The sequence below is a fragment of the Saccostrea echinata genome, unplaced genomic scaffold (genome assembly GCF_033153115.1).
Source record: "Saccostrea echinata isolate AGI-Se365-2 ecotype Australia unplaced genomic scaffold, CSIRO_AGI_Sech_v1 ptg000022l, whole genome shotgun sequence".
Taxonomy (NCBI): Eukaryota; Metazoa; Mollusca; class Bivalvia; order Ostreida; family Ostreidae; genus Saccostrea; species Saccostrea echinata.
In genome coordinates, this window is record NW_026889771.1 from 9,461,913 (window position 1) to 9,484,589 (window position 22,677).

The 22,677-nt window shown below is 33.8% G+C and overlaps 1 protein-coding gene and 1 pseudogene across 1 annotated transcript in view; one reads left to right on the forward strand and one right to left on the reverse strand.

Moving 5' to 3' along the window:
- The window catches only part of LOC133190369 (RNA binding protein fox-1 homolog 2-like), a 443,535-nt gene that overhangs the window by 364,219 nt on the left and 56,639 nt on the right, over nt 1–22,677 (reverse strand). The window lies entirely within an intron of this gene.
- Nucleotides 1,535–21,437, forward strand: LOC133190591 (galactoside alpha-(1,2)-fucosyltransferase 2-like; annotated as a pseudogene).

Genomic DNA, 22,677 nt, shown 5'->3' on the forward strand with positions numbered 1-22,677 from the left:
TTGATATCTTATGATACGTATCACTGTTATCCAAGAACAAAGGCGGTTATATCTGATTTCATTTTCATTTTATGCTGTGTAAGCATTTTGTTACTCTGCTCTCTGCATGCGTTAAGGGATACAAACTAGTAAAGGGGCTTTGTACATATCATGAGCTTGATTTAACAGTACATGTACTTGTTGAATGCTTTAGCTGTTCTTTTTGTCAACAAGTGACGTCTTTAAATCAAAAAGAATTTTGTCAAACGGTGTACTAACCATGTCTTATCCTAATGTAATATTCTTGGTTATAATTATCATCTAATTTGTTAACGAAATAAAATCTCGTTAATCAGTTTTATGACACTTGCTTTCAAACAAGCGAACTGTCATTTTTTAAAGTTGATACAATTCTGAAGTTAGTAAAATCCAAATTGTTTCTGAACCAAACTTTTGATAATAATTTGTATTTGAAGAGTTTCTTTGGCGTTCCTAGTATATAAAATAGCTTTTTGAGACCTAAAAGAGATAATTCTATCGTGATTGTATTTTTGGAACCATGATTGATCAACTATGTTGTCTTAAAGATTGAGGAAAAAGACGCCGAGGAAAAGTTTAACGATATTTACTAAATTTATCACTCGATACACATCTCAGTGGGTAGAATTTCAACAGGATTCGGAGGACCAATCGAAGTGAAAAAACCTCAGTTTATTAGTCATGGCATATAGTTTTTCATTTCAAAGTTAGTGTAAGCCTTCCGTGTGCACCACACCATGATTGAATAGGCATCAAGTTTAGCAAAATCGGAGAAAGCTGTATGCCATTATAGCCAACAATCCCACGGAAGTTTAAATTGAAACGGAAAGCTAGCTTTAATTTGTTATACGTAAGTGAATTTTATTTTTTTACGAGCTTTGAACTATTTTCTGAAAAACATTTCAGCTAAAAAATTTAATGCTTAAATGATTAAATTCCATTCCGAGAAAAAAAATTCGCTTACCTTTAATATAAAAAATGTAAGTAGCACAGAACAATCCGATATTTTTATTTCTTTTTAAGTTCTTTCAACAAATATGTGTGTTTTAAAATTTTCTGGATAGATCTTTTTTACAAGGTTAAAAATCCGATTTGAAAACAATTGTCCAAAAACATTATAACATATGTGTCAAGAAGTGTGTCCGTATAAACACAGTTTCATCCTGGATTGTAAATTAGTTAATATTGCGGAAATTACTAAATGTTGATTTTTTCTATCGTTCTTAAAACTATTCTTATCAAGGTTCCCTCAAAAAGGCTCGAAGCAGCTGGCTTGGCAGTTGAGGGACTGGTGTTATTTGATCAGTTTATCCATAATACTCAATCGATGGGATTTCAAATTTGTAGCAAGACCTGGTCTAGTTGTTTCTAAATGACACATGACATAAAAAAGAAAACAAATAATAATTATAATAATGATAATGGAATGACACATTCGATGACACTACTTGCAATTTAGGTGTTAATCGCATCTGTTTCCAAGCAAGTCACCCGACCGGAGAGATGGAAATTACAAATGGCGTCAGATCATAAAACAAGGACCCCTGGAAATTCCAGAGGTGAGATCAGATGGAAGTAAGCATCTTCTGTCGACTGGTCACACCCGCCGTGAGCCCTATTGAGCCTGTATTGATCAGGTCGACCGAATATACTGCAGTTAAACTTAGCAGAGAATAAAAGGCCTAACAATTGGTTTTAAACAAGACAGCCAAAATACGACCCATTGATTGGTTATACTATATACAAGAGCATGAAAGCGACCATAGAATTTACGAAACGCTGACTTTGAACGAGGTTGTTGTTGAAAGCCATGTTACATTAACTTATCATTAGTAGCCTGCTTCGATTTAAAAAAAATGGTCGTACTCAAAGCACGCTTTTGAGTATCGGATAATTTGGGAGAAGTAAAGACCATATGCATGTGATAGCGGAATACTACTACATAAATAAGGACAGTCGACGTTGGAAAAGCTGAAGTCATCTCGTTCTTACAATTTAATTCTAGTTTGTCCTTATCGTCTATAATCAGAAGACATCAGAAATGAAACAGTTGTAGCATGCAGACTCTGAGGGTTTCTTTTATTTTTAGTTCACTTCGTTATATAAATGGAAGTAACTATTGTTAATTAATAACGCGTTGTCGATAGTATCGAGTTGAGGACCACAGCAAGTGTATTCTTCTCATAAGGAAGTTTTTAATTAAATTCTGCTTTATAGCAGGTCGGCTAATAGAGGAGCACAATTAGTGCCCTCAAAATCCCATCTGTTAGTTGGAACAGACTACATATATGTTGTCAATGAGGAACTCCAGCATCCTTCTAATATCAATCATAGACTACTTGTGTGTAGAATCAGATTGATTTTTGACAAAGTAATTTTATTGACGATCCATCACAAGATAAGAGATATATTCATTTTCATTCTATGTTGATTCGATATATCGCATTGAACTCTTAACATTACCTAATTTAATACCCAACAAGTCTTAATTTGGACGAAAGTACTCCTGTTTACCCCGAAAAAAAGAAAAAAAAACTGGTAAAATTTAACAATGGATTTATTCACGTGTACAATAAATATGAAGAAAAAGATATGGCGTTCTTCCACATGGCCTCTTTACCGGATGGTTTCCCTCTACATTTACACTTAACTATATCGTCTATCGGGCACCATATCCTCCTAAGTACACCATGTCCCAGAGAGCCGAGTCACCGCCCCAGACAATGCACCACATCAATTCAACACGTTACGTCAAGTGCACAAAGCAATAGCTTATAAAATTTCAGTGAACTGTGGCATTTAAAATAATACAAAGATTCTGTCGTCTAGGGCTTACAACTCAACGCTGCTTACAAAATATATAGATAACTGAATCGCAAGATCACTAAGCAGGGGAAACATAAGATGCACTGTTACAAAGCGAAATGTAATAACAACGCAAAATGTGATAAACTGGGAATATAACGTTTTGTGTTATTGTCCCCCGCTTTCACTGAAAGTGGGGGATATCAATTTGGCTCTGTCCGTCCGTCCGTCTGTATTTCTGTCTGTCTGTAACACTTTCGTTTCCGCGCGATATCTCGAGAACCCTTTGAGCTTTTCGCAATGAAATTTTGCATGGCAACTCCCTATCGCCTAAAGAAGAACTGTATTGATTTTGAGGTCAAAAGGTCGAAGGTCAAGGTCATAACTTCATAAATTCTGTCTGTTTTAAAACTTTCGTTTCCGCGCGATATCTCGCGAATTCTTTGAGCTTTTGTTATGAAATTTTACATGACAACTCCCTGTGGCCTAAGGAAGACCTCTGTAGATTTTGAGGTCAAAAGGTCAAAGTTCAATGTCATAAATTCATAAATTCCGTCTGTGTGTAACACTTTTGTTTCCGGGCCATATCTCAAGAGGCTTTTGAGCTTTTGCAACGAAATTTTATATTATAACTCCCTATAGCCTCTCTCGCCCCTCTCGAAGTGTCCCACCCCTAGACAGAAAATGATAAATGTCCTACGGACCCGGTTTAACGATAGAATGCGTTTCGTGTATTGTCAATGTAGCAGAAGAAAATACGGGAGATAACACTAACTTTACTATGAAAAATCTGTTATTTTCAACAGGTTGGGCACAGTTCCTTTTTCGGGGAAGTATTACTATAAAACGGGATTATTCCTCTTTTCAGTAATAAAAAACATTACTGTATACGGGAATTTTCGTCATATTTTTAAAATAATACCCCAAATCCGTTTATTAAATAATATTTACATTTCCATTGAATTTCCCCTATGATTCTTTACAAAATAGAATACAGTTCATTTTCTCATGAACTACCATGAATGGGCATGAATATCTCCATTGTTACGTCATTATACCTTACTTGACGTCAAAACTATAGTGCAAACTGTTTTGCTTTAAAAATGACAGTTGAATGGCGTTATTTGTGGCAAATCATCAGAAAAATAATGTAAATATAAGAAATGAATTTCATTTTTGAAAATTCATGAGGTACATGAACTACCACGCTTCACGCCGGCATATTTATCATGAAGCGCTAACGCGCTTCATGAAATATGCCGGCGTGAAGCGTCGTAGTTCATGTCCTCATGAATCTTCAAAAATGAAATTCATTTCTTAAAAAAGTGCATGAAAAATACGACGTGATGTGTTTACACTTTAATAAACCAACCTCGCTGACAAAAAATTTCGGTCCTTTAGTGCTGCAGACGGGAGTAAGATAAGATTTAATCGTACGACATCAGAGTATTCTTCAAACGGATGTGAATATTTCCCTTATAAGTTATATTATTATTTGTTCAAAAACGGAAAATTTCATAGCTTGGTTTCGAAGAGGTGGCATCTTTTGAACATGCATAGGAATTTAAACTCACGTGCAGCAGTAATCCACGACTTATACTTTAATTTTTCCTGTTGATAAATGATACGAAAAGTATGGAATCTTATAAGGATATTCATGCTAAAACCATCTTTGAAAGACTGTGTTTTAAAATTTAATATTTCAAATAATAATTTTCATTTGTAAAAGAAGCAGTGGTATAAAAAATTATTTTTACGATGTCTTTGAAAGAAATGATATAAAATTAAATTATAACGAATAATTTCATGAACGAGTTATCAAGTGCTGAACGTATTCAATCTCACAATTTCAACACAGATAAGTTTCCGTAAGAAATTTATATCGTAGAAATATTTAATCACTCTTTTTCAGCATTTTGCAGCTATAAATATTGTAGTTTTGAGCATACATACATTAAATAGACTATAAATATTTAGAGGATGTGAAAAAATTCTTGCACTTAAACTTTTATTTAAAGCAAATACGAGAATAGAGGGTAAACGAGTATAAATTCCCGTATACAGTAATGTTTTTATTACTGAAAAGAGGAATAATCCCGTTTTATAGTAATACTTCCCCGAAAAAGGAACTGTCCCCAACCTGTTCAATGCAACTTCATTAATTTTCTCCGAAATCGTTTCGGAGTGATTCTGCAATTTTCTGCTACATTACGGGTATATGGGGGGCATTCTAACTGTGGTGAGGGTCATCCCGAGACACAGTTAGATTATTCTAACTACGCACCCCGTTTTTTATTTTATTTATTTATTGTATTAAAAGTCGCTTGGCACTATTTTTAGCACAGGGGCATGTGGAGTGTTATAATAATTACGTATAATACAGGTTGTCGGCGGACTTTATATTCTAATTACATATATTAGAACTGTTTAGTAAAGGCTAAATAAGACACCATGTATTGATTAAAATTTTGACAATATCGAACGTGAAAATAAACATTATATGTGACTTAATGTTTGCATTTAATTTCTTGTACATTCAAGTGTCTCTGTGGTCTAATGGTATGATGCTCGCTTAGGAAGCGAGAGGTCAGGGTTCAATCCCCGGACGATTCTCTTTCTTTTTTAAATGTTTTTTTTTTTCTCTTTTTTTTTGGATTTACTAAATGATACTATTCAACATGTGAAATGAAAAAGTTATGATGTCTGGCGTGTACAAACTCATAAAATCATTATTACAGTGTGATAAAGATTCTATATATATTAAAAAGAATCTTCTATGTACACATATTAAAGAATAAGCAATCAAATCTTTATATCCATATTGGCTTTTTTTAAATTTGCTTCAATATACATGTATACATTTAGTAATTCTACAAATACAGGGGGGGGGGGCAGTGTGACACCCCCCCCCCCAACTGCGCATGCTCTTCTTTTTTCCCTAAGCGGGGGACACAAATTCTCTGAATTAGCTTGTTTAAGTTTGCGTTGAGATCAATACAGAATGTAATAATGCTAAGTGTAATAACATGATTTTTGGATTATTACATTTTGCGTTTGGATTAAAGGAAAATGTAATTATGCACTTTTTGGTTGTTACATTTTGCGTTACTTAATTTTTACGTTGAGGACAACGCAAAAAGTAATAAAACAAAATGTAATAAAACAAAATATAATTATTTTTTGTATTATGTTCAACGCAAATCATCACAAAATTGATTTAAATATATAACAATGGGGAAACTCGCTTTACGAAATAGACAGACAGATCTATGACTATGAGTCAAATCTTAAGGCTTTTACGGACATGACGTAATCTAAATGTATATCATTGAACTCTGTTTCTAACATTTTTAACAAAAACGTATAAAACATCAACTTAACTTTGATTGAAATGTCTATTTATAAATCGGTCTTTATTTATATCCACCATTGACATTCTTATGATATTCTTCACTGACATTCTGTAACAAAGGTTGACCATTGGTCCAGTAAAAGTTCTTGATATGCATATACGACGTGCATATGTACATTGGTCAGGAAATTAGAAGTGTATGTGTGTGTCTGTTTGTTGAGGATAATGGGGGGGGGGGAGGGGTGTTACTTCGTATGTTGATCAATGTATTTTTATTCGAATGCAGAAACTTTCCATTTTATTATTGGAGAGAGAGAGAGAGATGTATATTTATAAATCGGTCTTCATTTATATCTACCTTTGACATTCTTATTAAAGGACTTATCGCATGTTTCTAAATTATTTGAAATTAAAAGCGTATTACGTTCCTTATGACCACAATTTATAAATTCTGTGTTTTTACTGTGGATAAATCGCGGTAATTAACCAATTATTGACTCAAATGAAAACCCCTGAATTAAAAATCTAAGTTAATTAGATAGCGATCACGTGACCCTGTGACGTCAAAGGCGACAATGGCTGATCAGCTCTTCATTAATCTTACTAAAATATACGCGATACAACCTGAATTTTCTGCGTTGTGGAGACCAAATCACTTATTTTATCGATATAAATTAAATATTCAATCTTATATGTTAGAATTGTCAGCAAGAAAAAATCTGAAAAATCTGTTAACTTTGTAAAAATAGCAGCGACGATAGCGAGGGAGACGCAGCGAAGACGAAGAAACTCGCCATAACAATGCAATTTGATTTGTCATCTTATCACATGTATTAACTTATTTGATTCACAAATTAAACATTATATAACTTTGTTATTCTTCGTTTTGTATATAACATTAATTTATGCAAGTCTTCATATGTTTTTTAAAGGATGGCGATCTTGAAAAATAATTTCCCGATCTCGAAACATTGCTGTAATTAGAGCTACAGGTTCTAAATGTTTTGAATAAAAAACGAAAATATCTTAAAAGCCTTATACCTTAGAACAAATTAATGTTCGATAGTAATTGAAAAGCATATAAGGAATTGATTTTTTCAGCATTTTTCGTAATTAAGCTGCATTTGTCGTTGTTAACTACGTAAATAGTGTTCATATTCTCATCTCTCTATCACCGAATTGTCGCCTATGACGTCAGAGCAGTATTTCGGCGAAATCCGACTGAAATATGCATATTGCCGTATTTGAATTTCAACTCTCCATATCTCTTAAAATATGCTTTCAACAACGTTTATTGTATTCAGTATTTTTATAAATAAGGTTATAGATAATATTTTTCATAAAATTACGATTTTTGAAAGATCATGCGATAAGTCCTTTAATATGATATTCTTCACTGACACGACATCCAGGCCGCTTCTGAGAAGGACCCAGCAAATATCTAGAATAAATAACTGGCCAAACTTGTAGAACCAGTAAACTAATAATAAAACATTGACACAATGATATTTGTGACAACCTCATGACATCTAATCCAATCAGAGGTCAGTGGTTGCTCTGCTCACAATTTGTAGTTTTTGATTGGACTTCTACAGAGTAACATTACAGTGTTAAAATTGTAGCTTTTCTATAGTGGATAAAAAAGACGCTAACATTCATGTCTATATAAAAAAAAAAAACTTCATTTGGTTACTTCATTTAAACTTGTTACTATCTTTGCATCAAATCATAACACATTCAATTTTTATAATTACTAATACATGTACATGTAGGGTATCACCCTAAAATTCCAAACTGTTCATCAGTTGCTTGTTTTTGGTGTATACTTTTTCGATTAATCTATATTTGGATTATCTTCATAATTTCACAATGTTTGTATTATAAACAATCTTATTATGTAATAAACGTATAATTATAAGTACTGTATGCAAAATATAACCTGATTATTTATTATATCTCTTACAGTAAACATGCGAACTGTCATGAAATGGTTAAGTTTATGAATTGAATTAAATTTTATGCGTGTTTACTGTATGAAAATAAAATTTCATAATACTGAAGACAGTTTCAAAAATTATGGTATATGTCCAATAACATTCAGAAAAGTCCGAAATGCTTTTGCGTCATACACGTTTTCTTGCAGTGTCAATTTGCGGTAATTAATTAATGGCATATATTATACTTTCATGTAAATTAGTTGAATCTGATTCGCCGAGAAGCATTTTTTAAAAAACACTTTTACCCGCTGAATATGGAAGCCACGCCCACCAGCGTAGCAACAGTTAACATTGCTTGACGACGGGTGTTATTCCAAAAAAATATTGACTGCGCAGAATTCATGCGCGCAAGGTTCACTGTAATATGTATTTGTATAAAACATTCAGTATAATATAATAAATACCGCATGTAGTTGAGTGTGGCATTGAAAATTTTCACCCCTCGAAAACCATTGTCAACCTCGGCTGCGCCTCGGTTGACAATGGTTTTCTTGGGGTGAAAATTTCCAATGTTACACTCAACTACATGCAGTATTTATATATTATTTTGCGGTCCAGGCTGTGAAATTTACACTGTATGTACTTGTATGTCTTTATTATGTCTTTATTATCATTCCACATTCATTATCATTGTGTCGTTTCATTTCAAATATAAAATATTAATATTAATACAATTTTGGATTTTATTTCTGCACAAAAACTATCATATGACAAATACTGGAATTGTTCCAATGCAGTAATCCAAGGATCAGTCATGCATATTATGGAAAATGAAACAATAACTGTTTCGATTGTTAAAAGATCTATAGTCCTTTAACTATTTATAGTCAACCAATGAAATTTTGTCAACCGATCATCTGCACCAGGGTGACTTGTGAACAATTTGAGATTGATGAAAACCTTATCTGAAACTTGATACTCTGCTTCAATAGCAGGGAAACATGAACAAACACACTTTGTAAAAGTTAATTGATCTGTATTTTACTCCGTATCTGTTTGTGTCCCAATTCCCTTGTCGCTATAATAATTGTTAACCTACACAAATCACATTCAGATGACTTTGAGACAGCTATAGCATGCATGTGTTACATATGAAATTGAGTTGTTTTCTCATAGAGATAGTGCATGATTGGTATTATTGACATAAACCTTCCAATATCATTATATATTAAGCAAGGATCTGGATAGTTTAGTGGTTAGATTGCTTGGTCACGATCAAGCCACAAATTTTCATTGTGTATCTGTCAAATCTCCTTTTCTTACTTTATACATCCTTCTCCTGATAGCAGCAATTGCTCATGATATATGACATTTTGAACAGTAAAATAAGAGGTATCCATATTAAAGGCTCCTCAGCCAGGTGCAATAACTCTTAAAATTATCATTTAATTAAATAAGTTTCAAAATGGAACTTGAAATGTTTTTTGTGTAAAAATTTGCATTTTTGCATCTTAATTCCATTCAGTGTTGTTTGGAGTCTTAGAAAGAAATATGGATATAAGTTCAAAAGTCCTTGGAACAATACAAATCGGGAGCAGAGCAAACATGGACCTCTAAAATCATCAGAGGTGGGATCAGGTGCCACGGAGGAGTAAGCATCCCCTGCCGACCGGTCACACCCGCCGTATGCTCCTGGTCATGGTCGGGCAAACGGAAAAATTCGTAGACAATTCAGTGTTTAAATAACGACCTGACAATTTGTATGAAAAGCGCCAGTCAGCATTTGATTTAATGACAGATTGTATTTGCTAACAAGGCCATCATATCGACCATAGAACTTGCAAAATGATGACTTTAAACGAGAATGTTGATATCCTTGTTTCATCAACTTGTTTGTCAAAAGCGTGCCTCGCTTTAGAAATTTGACAGATTGTTGGAAGACCTGATCTTCAAAAACTACATAGATGTTGTCAATCAGAAACCCACCATCGTTTTAATATCTACCTCCAACTACTTGTGTGTACCATCAGACTTTTTTTTTACCAAACTAATTTTGCAAATGAACAAAGATGAGATAAGTAAATTCACAAGTTCCATTTTTATTAAAAATAAAACAGCTGTCAATGATGTCATAAGGCCTGGACTTTAATTTATCGCAGGGAATGGTTGTATAAATTGTTAAAAGTCGTACGTTTTGATGTTACTGAATTTGGTAAAATTTTGTGATTTCAAATTTTCTTTAAAAGTTCCTTAGAGTTTTGAAGTATCCACATCTGATTATCACTTCTTCTCGAATATATTGTTGTAGAGTACTCCTGAAGTTTCTCCTTCACTGCTGTTAATATTTTAGAGATGAGTAAAGAAAGAGGCTTGGTAGAACATTATTGGAACTCGCTAGGTATCTTTTGTTTGTAAGGACTTTTATGAAGTTTAGGAATCCAGTATAGCTGTGGCAATTCAAATTTATTTGGATTGTTGGGAATATTAAAAATATTTAAAACTGACAACGTATTTTAAAGAATTTCCTCCTTATAAAGGGAGCTATGGTATAAGTTGGATTACCACTTGTAGAATTAAATCCTAGATCGTCTAAAATACATTTAAATAATGAGCCTTACAAACAAACACAATGCTGTTACCTGCTTTGCCAGTGGGACCAGTATATACTGATCGTGTAATCTATCTAATCTTTTACTCACTTCTGAATTATTAAAGACAGAAAGATAGATGGTTTTCATATTGCCCCTCAATCGCTTAATTCGAGGTTTCAACATCCATCCAATACTTTTAATGCATTCTGACAAATGTCAAGGTCTTTTTTTCATGTTTGACCCATTGCCTGGCATAATCTTCCACAGAATTCATAACGTTTACAAAATTACGACGCCATTTGAAAGATCGGGGTTCCCTAAAGCTTGGCTATTCTAAAATAATGATTTAAAATCATCGTTCTTAACCATATTTACGTCACCAGTAATAGCTCAGCAGGACTATAGTTGTAGGGCGAAGAAGAACACATTGCAGTATTATTATTTTTGACGTTCCATATCTAGGCACTGTTAGTTTGATCTTGTTAATAAAAAGAGACATTGCACCCCATGCATATGTATAATGTATAAGTACCAAAAAATTACATTTGAAACATGCTGAGAAATCTTTTAATATTGCTGTAGATACCAATGTTCATATAAGTATGGAATGATATTTGAAGTAATCTGTGATATTTTACAGGGCTAACACATGGTCTTCTTACTATGTTCTGTATCTTATAACAATATAAGTAAATTGGAAAACTAAATCCTATATTTCGCATCGAAGATTCGAAATGTATCGAAGATTCGGGGGTATGTAGTTTTTGCCCTGTTTGTCTGTTTGTCTGTTTGTAAGCAAAAACTTTAACCTTGTCCATAACATTTGATTGGTTGGAGACATGACTTTCATTTTTCGCATGTGTATTCCCTCTGGCAAGACGATTCTTTGGGTACCACCATATTTGACCTTGACCTTGGAGTTTGATCCAGTTTTGCAAAATTACCGAACATTAACCTTGGCCATAACTTTTGAACAATTGGTGCTAGGGCTTTCATACTTCACATGTATAATCCTTGTGACAATACCTTCCTTTGGATACCAACAACTTTGGCTTTTTGACCTTGATCTAGGAGTTTGACCTACTTTTGAAAAATCTTTAACCTTGGCCATAACTTTTCAACCGTTAGTGCTAGGGCTTTCGTACTTCACATGTGTAATCCTTTTGACAAGATCTTCTTTTGGATACAAACAACTTTGACCCTTTGAACTTGGAGTTTGGCCTACTTTTGGAAAACTTTAACCTTGGCCATAACTTGTGCTAGGGCTTTCATATTTCAAATATGTAATTCTTATGACAAGGCCTTCCTTTTTATACCAACAACTTTGACTCTTTGACCTTGACCTTGGAGTTTGACCTACTTTTGGAAACCTTGGTCATTACTTTTAAACGGTTGGTGATAGGGCTTTCATACTTCACATATGTAAACCTTGTGACATTACCTTCCTTTGGATACCGACAATTGTAATCCATTGACCTTGACCTTGGAGTTTGACCTACTTTTGAAAAACCATTACCTTGGTCATATCTTTTGAACGATTGGTACTTCGGCTTTCATATTTCACCTGTGTATTTCTTGGGAGAAGGCCTTTCCTTGGACACCATTAATTTTGACCTTGGCCTTGATGTTTGACATACTTTGGAAAAAACTTTAACCTTTTCCATATCTGTTCAATTGTTGCTGCTAGAGCTTTCATATTTTACAAATATATTCCTCGAGACAAAACCTTACTTTGGGTACCAACATTTGCATTTGATTTGCATTTGAGAAAGTTTAACCTTTGCTATAAGTTGCCATACGGGGGCATTAGTGTTTCAAAAACACACCTTGTTAATCCTATAATATATCATTAATGAATTTCCAATTAGAAAATGCATAATAAGTGCATTTATTCGCATTTCCTTGGAATATATTTAAAGCTTGATGATTTTCCCTATGTAATATGATTAACCTTAAAAGGGTCTAAACACAGTTTCACCGTTTACATTTTAAATTTCTACACTTATTCAAAAAATAAAACGGGTTAAATAAATTGAACTTACATGAATATTCGTAGAATTCAATAACAACGACATTCTTCTTTACATCACGTCAAACATCTTTTTGTAAACAAGGCACGAGCTCTGTTATTATTAATGTTTACGTTTCACCAGGTGTGTTCAATTTTTTAAACTGAGCACGGCCTGAGTTGGTTTTGCTTTCTCATATTCCTACTCTGATTTCTGGATTATAGTTTTAATATTTTTCATTAATGCACATCAAAATTTCTACTTTTCTTAAATATTGAGGATAAAGTGTACTTTGTGAAAGTGCAAGAATACATTTTTTCTGTGTCAATCAAACGCGTTCCCAAATTCGTAGTTTCAATAATTTCCAGATAAAAGAAGTTTCGGAACACGCTTTTTTAAAATATATTTCCATGTGAAAGCTAAAGCAACTTATGTCATAAAATTATACAGAAAATTTGAGAAATATTAACTTCAAATCTGTGTCCAGGCCTCTTTGATGATGAAATTTGAAGAAATACCATGGGTATTACTCAATACACAGCTTTGTGAATTCAGTGACATTTTAAAAACAAGAGGCCCATGGGCCACATGGTTCGCCTGAGCACATTGGCTAGGAAGAAGCAGAAAACGGTTCAGTATTGAACGGGGGAGGAGGGGGGCATTAATTCATATTACCTCAGGATGCTTCCATATCAATATTACTAATCATGGCTTTGCTGTTCTTAAACTGAAGAATTTTAAAGATTTTTCCCTATGTTTTTCTGTGTAAAACTCTGATCTCTTCATTGTGGCCCCAATCTTCCCACCCTAAATTTGAACAAATTTGAATCTACATGTACATTACTGAGGATGCTTCTATAATTATATGACTAATCATGGCTTTTCTGTTCTTGAGCAGAAGATTTATTAAGATGATTCCTATATATTTTCATACAAAACTTTGACCCTCTGTTGTTTCTCCAACCCCTTGGGGTCGCGATTTGAACAGACTTGATTCTACAATACCTAAAGTTGCTTATGACTTATGACTGCTTATGACTAATTATGGCTTAGTTGTTCTTGAGAAGATGATTTCAATGATATTTCCTATGTAAAGTGTATGATCAGGTTCTTACAAGGGATATATAGGTTTTCCTTTTACTCTGTTTGAGTTAAAGATTGGAATGATTTTTAAGACAGCTCTGTCTGAGGGTATACCACACAGTACATAAAATTTCTCTTATCAAGAGACGGGGACTGGGTAAGGTACTTATTTTACCGTGTTTCACCCCTAGGCTCCCATTGATAGATAAGATTCGGGTGTCTCAATCTTCTTTAGATTTTCTACACGCAGTACTTGACATCAATTCCTTAGGATACTTGCCACTGGTGTTCACAACCCTTATACTTTTATTTTGTTCTTCCCCTTTATTAACTTCTTTATTGCTGATTCAACATCCACTTCTTCAGCAAGCTTCTGAATGCCTGACTTTCCCTCAGCTTTGATTTGGCTAGTCCATTCCAAGGGTTGTCAGGTCATTCCATTACTTGAGGTCATCAATGTGTTTTTTTACTCAAATGCTTAACCATTACAACTATATATTCCTATGTATGTAAAACTTTAACCCACTATTTTGGAGCCGCCCTAACACCGGGGGTCATTATCTCAACCAACTTGAATCTACACTACTTTAGGATACTTCTGTTGTATTATAACTAATAATGGTTCAGTTGTCTTGAGAAGATGATTTTCAAAGATATTTCCTATTTATTCCTATGGTAAACTTCGACCCCCCTGTTGTGGGACTGCCCTACCCCCCCCCCCCCCCCCCCGGGGCAACGATAGTTATAAACTTGAATGTATACTACCTGAGGATACATCTATATTAATATGAATAATGGCTTATATTAGCTGTTCTTGAGAAGAAGATTTTTAAAGGTATTTCCTATATATTCCGATGCTAAACTTTGAGCACCCACTGTGTCCCTGCACTACCCCCAGGTGCCATGATTGGACCAAACTTTAATCTACACTACCTGAGGATATTTCTATAATAATATGACTAATCATAGCTTTGCTGTTCTCGAGAAGATTTTTAAAGACATTTGTTTTATATTCCTATGTAAAACTTTGATCCCTCTTGTGGCTCCACCCTACCCCCTGGGGTTATGATATGAACAAACTTGAATATAGAGTATGTAATGAAGCTTTCACATAAGTTTCATCTTTTCTTGCCAAGTGGTTCTTGAGAAGAAGATTTTTAAAAGATGTCACCAAATTTTCACGAATTTTAACTCATCTTGTAAGAGGGCGCGGCACTTCCTGTGAACAAATTTAAATCCCCTCCACCCAAGGATGCTTTGTGGCAAGTTTTGCCCAGTGGTTCTTGAGAAGAAATTGAAAATGAGAAAAGTTTACAGACGACAGACAGATGCCGGACATTCTTCGATCAGAAAAGCTCACTTGAGCACACGGCGGGTGTGACCGGTCGGAAAGGGATTCTCACTCCTCCATGGCACCTGATCCCACCTCTAAATTTTGAGGTCTGTGTTTGCTGTGCTCCAAATTTGTGTCGTTTCATCGGACTTTCGAAATTGAATACTGTTCGTAATCTTCATATTTCATTGAGCCATCGTCTCAGGTGAGCTAAATTTTTTTAATTACTTAACTGCTGATTTTAAGTACCCGAGGATCGAAATACATGTACCTTGATTTGGTTTTCTTCAAATGTTGGAGAACATTATATAGCCAGGTATGTAATATTATTGTAACCCTAACAAAAAAAAATACTATAGTAAATCAAAGTTCCAAAGTTTTCACTATAGTAAATCAAAGTTCCGAAGTTTTCACTATAGTAAATCAAAGTTCCAAAGTTTTTACTATAGTAAATCAAAGTTCCAAAGTTTTCACTATAGTAAATCAAAGTTCCAAAGTTTTTACTCTAGTAAATCAAAGTTCCAAAGTTTTCACTATAGTAAAGCAAAGTTCCAAAGTTTTTACTTTGGTACTATAATTAAATATGGTAAACTATAGTTAACTATAGTATTTTTGTTAGGGAAATGGGATTCTGCATTTTCATTTTCGCTTCTTTCATTATATACCAAAAATGTGAACCATCAGCCTTGCAGTAACCGTGTTAAAAACACTTCTAGAAGGAAACTTTTAGGTTGATTATTTGTTGCTTGCGAGATTTTTCATTATGACGACACCAAATACCGGTGAAGTGTTTTTATATTTAGATCTATTCTTGGCACTCCGAAAGACCAGTGTCTTGCATTTCTAATGCTGGTGTAAAGACGAATGATGACACCCATAAAAAATGACTGTGGTTATTTTTCGACGTCGAAAAATGCCCCCAGCCGTAGATAAATCTAATGTTTTGTAGAAAAGGAACCCAAGGGATCAATTTGGAAAATTACAGGAACAGTCACCACCTATACGGTTTGACGTGGCCCCCAAAAAGAGAATCGAACCAGCGAGCGCTCTAAAATTAGGTTACCGCGACCGGTTAGAAGGAGATCTAAAAGTACTTTATCAAGAAAAATAGCTATTTAGTGCTAATGGTCCTAAAGCAATGTGTGTTGATCCAAACCTTTTTTTTAGATAGTACTATGCTTGTGGCATTTTTCATCAATAAATACAATTTAATAGCAATATCAAGTTACATTAGTCAAAATAGTTACATGTATATCCTAATGCCTTATGATTTCTAAAAATGTTTGAAATATAAATACTATTTTTAAAATTGTTACAACAGGATTCGATCCAAAGAGCTGACTGTGGACAATTGATCGTGTAGACACCAGCTTAATGACCGACTATGCGAATCCTGGTGTAATCTATCATAAGCATATTTTTTTTTAAATTGTTTATTACCATTTCTACGATTGTGTCGTACGTGTTATATTTATTGAATTATTTCTTCTTTAGGTAGTATATTATACTCGCTATATTGAAACAGTGGATTATTTTGAAACTTTTGTTTGGTGTGCTTTTTTTAAAATTAAAGATCTCACTGGCTGGGCATTTAAAATTATTGTCCTGTAACCAAAACAGATTTTTCTGCTTCCCTAATTTTTGTAATAAGACCCTCAAGAGGTGACAAATAAATTGCACTTCTATCAGTAACAACGCTGGAGACACTAGGGCACCTCTTTAACCATTAATAAAACTACCAAGTTGCCCTGTAAACATAGTGCAAACATCTTTAACAATTACGAGCTTATGTTAAAGAAAAAACAATGCAGTCATGCTTTCAGAACAAATGAGGAAATAATTTGAAGATTGGCTTAAACTAATTCATTAAGTGCTTCAAAACCAAGGTCTTTGTTGTCGAAGAATAATTCACAATGTAGTTAGGATTTTTATCTGTGTTAAGTCAAGTGGACAAATATGTTCCTTTGTAGTTATGGAATTTGAAGTATAGACATGGCAAAAAATTTTATATTAAAGTTGGGAACTTTTTCAAACAAAAATGAGTTTGATTCAAAGAGTTTGGTTCATCAAAACTGAAAATGTTTATGTACATTGCTTTTTTTTATTTACAGAATTGGAGCAGAATTGGAGCATGGTTAACAAACACAGATATGGCCTGTTAGTATTTTTCTGTATTGTTATGTTCGTATGGATGTTCAACTTTCATAATAACATTTATGATTCTGCGATACACCACACCGACAAAAGGCATATAGAAGGATCCCCGATGTTTGATGATAATACAACGAAATTCGTACAACAATACCTAGATGTACTTTTAGAATAATTTCTTCTTAAGCAAATCCCTGTGAGTTAGTCAAGTGAGCTAATCCCTGCTTCGAAAGCTAATTCACGGTTATCAGTGATCCTCTAGATTTTACTTTTACATTGGTATGATACGTGAATGGACTTATCCCCATGTCTTAGTTCAGTGAGCTAATCCCTGTTTTGAAATCACGCTATCTGAATCTTCTAAATTCTACGTTTGTATCGGTATGTATCGGTATAATAAAACAGTTATTCGCCTCGGGAAATAGTCCTGGCCTAGGGGAACTGGAATCTTGCTAACTCCCTCAATGATATACTTTAACTGTATATAAATCTGGGAATATTTACTGTCGATACATTTCTGACAATTTTGCGTATGCAATGCGCTCGCAAAAGTAAATTTCCAATAAAGAAAATTAAGAACAAAAAATAGTAAAATATATTTGATTTTGAATGTGTGTGTCAATTCATAATTGGGCAATGCCTGCTACCTGTAGATTGTATTTTTGTCAATACAAAACATTTTTGAAGTTACGCTTGACTACAAACTTCTCTAAATTTGACATTGTTCGAATCAATTGAATCTTTTTAAGAAACCTGGATTTAATATATATTTTTTAAAACTTAAATAAACCGGATAATTTTTATCTTGAATCAAAGATTTTGGTTTGAAGGTTCCTTTACATGTCTTTATCCTTGTACGTTTACGTTTTGCATGTTAATAAAACTTTTTTTTAAGATTCAGAATTTTTTTTGTTTTCATCGCCGGGGCAAATTTGCAAAATTTATAAACATGAAAATTAATCTTTAGCATTCTGACCCGAATTCACAAAAAGTCGATCTAAAAATTTACTGCTTTGCTTTAAAGAAAAGGCCCATGAGCCACATCTCCCTTGTGACGTCTTTGTCCTTATTATCTTGATTAGAAGTTTTTCCCTTTTTTTATTCTCTTATAAATCTCAATTGTTCCCCAGCCTAGCACCAAGCACCAAGGAGACAAAATTGATTGTACTCTGTTCCCTAATATAGCTCCGCCCTAGCCATGATTGAAGAAACTATGATCATTGCTTCCTGGGGATGCTTGCAAAGTGTTTTTTACTGTAACCTTGCTTTTGTTCAGAAGTGTTTTATAATTTATTATTTCTTATTTATTTGCAAGCAAAACTTTGATCCTTTTATAGCAACGTAAACTTTTTTAAAGTGGTCAGGACCAGCAGATTTTAGTCCTCACTATATAGAAATGCCGGCACATTGATTTGCAATCGACTAACAGTGGCCCTGCTGTATAAAAAAGAGTTTTTAAAAGAGATATGTCTCTCTTTATTTTTCTGTTTAACTAAAACTACCTACTGAAACTCCACCCTTGCCCCCCTCTGGCTTGAAACTTTAATCCGCACTCGAGAAAAACCCCAGATTGTTTATTAAGTGTTGTCCCCGCAATATTTAGAGCATATTTGAATTAACTGCTGTTGAAAGAGGGGAAATAACTGTTAAGTTGGGGAAAAAAACCATGAATCTTCTTCAGGCAAGTTGTACGAGCTTGGTCCTTTTCGTATTGAAATTCACATTCATTTGCAATCGACTAACAGGGGCCCTGCTGTATAAAAAAAGTTTTTAAAAGAAATATTTCTCCCTTTATTTTTCTGTTTAACTAAAACTACCTACTGAAACTCCACCCTTGCCCCCTCTGGCTTGAAACTTTAATCCGCACTCGAGAAAAATCCCAGTTTGTTTATTACCAGGTAAGTGTTGTCCCCGCAATATTTTGAGCATATTTGAATTAACTACTGTTGAGAGAGGGGCAATAACTGTTAAGTTGAAAAAAAAAACCTGAATCTTCTTCAGGCAAGTTGTCGAGCTTTGTCCTTTTTTGTATTGAAATTCTAAGGTCCCATTCTCATTGTATGCCTCCGCCCAGTTGTTTTTTAAAGTATGGTCAAGTTTCCCAAGGCATAAAACCCAGCTTTTAAGGCTAAGAATAAATGGGATCCCCTCCCTAAACAAATAAATACACGATTCAGGAAGATTTGCACCAGGTTTTTCTTTTTGCAGTTGAAAAAAAGCTCCTACACATTTGTACGGAGAATCAATGTTTTGCTTTAACATAAAAATATTGGATAATTTCATAAATCTTCCACTTCATACCTCCTGACAACACCTCAATTTAATTTTCTTGCATCGTAATTACATATATCAATTTCAAATCAAGGCTCTCTGACTCTTTAAAAAGCAACACGATTGTCACAGGAACTTACAAAGGATTAAAAAAAAACAAACTTAAAACATGTCTGCTATTCCAAAGCATGAAGCAAAAGTTGAATTTTTATAAACAAATTAATATAGGAGATAGGTATTACTACCACGATAACCTGAAGTACATAGGGGTATAGCGAAATACATTTAAACTGCATATTAAATAATCTTCATAGATCAGGATGATGACAACATGATCAATTTATATGCCATGTAAATTTTAATGTGTTCAGTCCCCTATCGATAAATCGGCCAGAGGATCCTTCTCACCAGAAGGAAATGGCTGCTCGTGAACGTCATTAAAGATTTATTATTCAATTTATCATACATATTTTTAAGTATTTATCATTTTTCTGTAGATGTTCTTTCTTCTCTCTTACAAGAAAAAAGAAATATATTTATCAATGTTCATTTTGCAGACGAAGTTTCAATGCTGACGTCAGTATGCAGAAATTTCTCATGAGAAGTAAGGATTCTTGATAGTTTAAGCTATAGCCATTTTGATATATATTTTATTTATAAGGACTGTTCAAAGCTAGTTCTGCTCATCTTACATGAAGAATTAACAATAATGCATGTGTATTTTTGGTAACCAATGTCAGAAACATTAAGACATTCACCCAATTAGAACATCTTATGTTTTTCAGAATGCTTTCCATTGGTATCATTCTGGATTGTGTTTCTTTTCATAATATTTCACTTGTATAAATCGCAAATATGGCGTTCACATGTGACATCTGGACGAACTTCTCAGGAAAACCGAATAGAGCCTGAGAAGAAAACAATATTTAGCTACAACGATTCCAAGGATATTGTATGTGTAAATTTCAAAGGGCGACTCGGAAATCTTATGATTGAATACGTGTTCCTGTACATAATAGCAAAGATTAAAAAATTATACCCTATTGTTCCGGAAAATTCAGAATTGTTTGAAGTGTTTAATATACAAAACACCACACTTTCGGAAATAAATAAACCTCAAAATGCATGTTCAACATTACCACTACACAATGAAAGATGGGGACTATCTTATGACGAGAATTTGCTTAGTGTACCACCTTCCAAAGGAGCAAGATTTGATGGCTACTTTCAGTCATGGAGATACTGGATCAACTATGAAGAGGAAATTCGGGAAATCTTTACTTTCAAAGAACCGATACAGGAAAAGACTTATGTCCTACTGAGGAATATCCTAAATGAAATGAAGTTTAATGTAAATAAGGATAGTGCTTTAATAAGCGTACACATCAGGAGAGGAGATTATGCAACAAAGGGGCATTATAAGTACGGCAAACTTACGCCAAATGAAACTTACTATAAGAATGCCATGAACTTTTTTAAACAGAGATAACAAAATGTATTGTTTATTGTGGGTTCTAATGATATGGAGTGGTCTAAAAAGGCTCTAGGAAATAAAACAAATGTTTACTACTCAACAGGGAATTCAGCAGCAGAAGATATGGCCCTGCTTTCTCTCGCTAATCATACTATCATGTCTGTGGGAACTTTTGGCTGGTGGATTGGATGGATGGCGCGAGGAACCAGTATATTTTATAAGAACATTTATAGGCCCGGATCTGAGTTTGCCAAAGAGTTTCGAAATAATTCCATTGATGACTTTATTTATCCTGGATGGATTCCAATGGAATAAAAAGAAATGTGTGTGAAAGACGAAAGAAAAGTCAAGGATGATAAAAATCTACAAAGGAGAAATTTATAACTATAGAAAGTTGAATTTAAAAATATTACTTCAGCGAGTACCAGTCACTTTTGTTTTTATAAATATACATTCATTTATGAGATTGACATTACAGGTATATTAATCTGTTTCATTATTTTTCTCTATCCTTTCCAGGTATCTGATTGGCTAAAACTAGATCACATGATCAAGTATAAAACTTCTTAAAAACTGTTCGTTCCTATTTTAAGCTTCCAAAAAAGCTTAAAAACCTGGTGTTTCTAGAATTGGAAACGTTCTCCTGTTAAGTTTCATAGTGATGACGTCACAAAAGTCTTTATAAATTTGATGTTTCTGCATGGTTGGTCGACCAGATCACCCATTTTTTTGATATGGAGTTGGATACCAAACCTTATATGTTTGAAATGTCATCAATAGAAAATCTGCAAAATCTGAAAAAACGATAAATTAACATCCACGACGAGTTGGGATACGCGGCGAAGAGGAAGAAATTGGTCTTCACGATACAAATCGATTTGTCATCTTATCACACATATTAACTTTTTTTTTTTTTTTATTTTTACAAATTAAACATTATTCAATTACTTAGTATAGGAGTTTTCCTATGCGCTAGTGACAGTTGGAAAATAGATGTTAATTAACGGTCTCATGAAAAGATCTTCCATTAGTAAAATTAAATAATAGCATCAAGTTTGATTTGTGATTTATTTGGCTCTTTTGGATTATTCCAAAGAGAAAAAAAGTTTGGGAATGGTATATTTTGATCCGAAAAAATGAAAATAGTTTTTGGAATTTTAAACAACACCTACTTAGCACTTGTGCAAGCAAGTTCAGAAACTTCTGTAATGATAAACTAGTAAGTAAAAGTTGACAAATGAATTCGAAGTTGAGTGTCAAGAGAACGTTTATTTTGTTTGTTAATTTGTTGTTTAACGTCCCTCGCGAAAATTTTTCACCCATATGGAGACGCCACCACTTGCTGGTGGAGGGCTGCAAATTTATACCTTTACTCGGCTAATAGGGCCATTGATCATGAGCAGTAATGCATCTTTTTCGTGCCAACATCTACTGTGACACGGGACGGTTTATACGGTCTCATTCGAAGGGCGTCTCGCAGTGAATTCGAACCCGCGACATAAAGATCAGATATGTCAAGAGAACGTAAAACTGTTTAAAGGACAAGATAGAGTAAGAACCGTTTTTGGCCCCTTGTTTAGGATGTCTTTAAGTACGATACAGCAGTTCATCATAAAAAACGTATTGTCATCCCTCTTACAAAAAGATTATTCA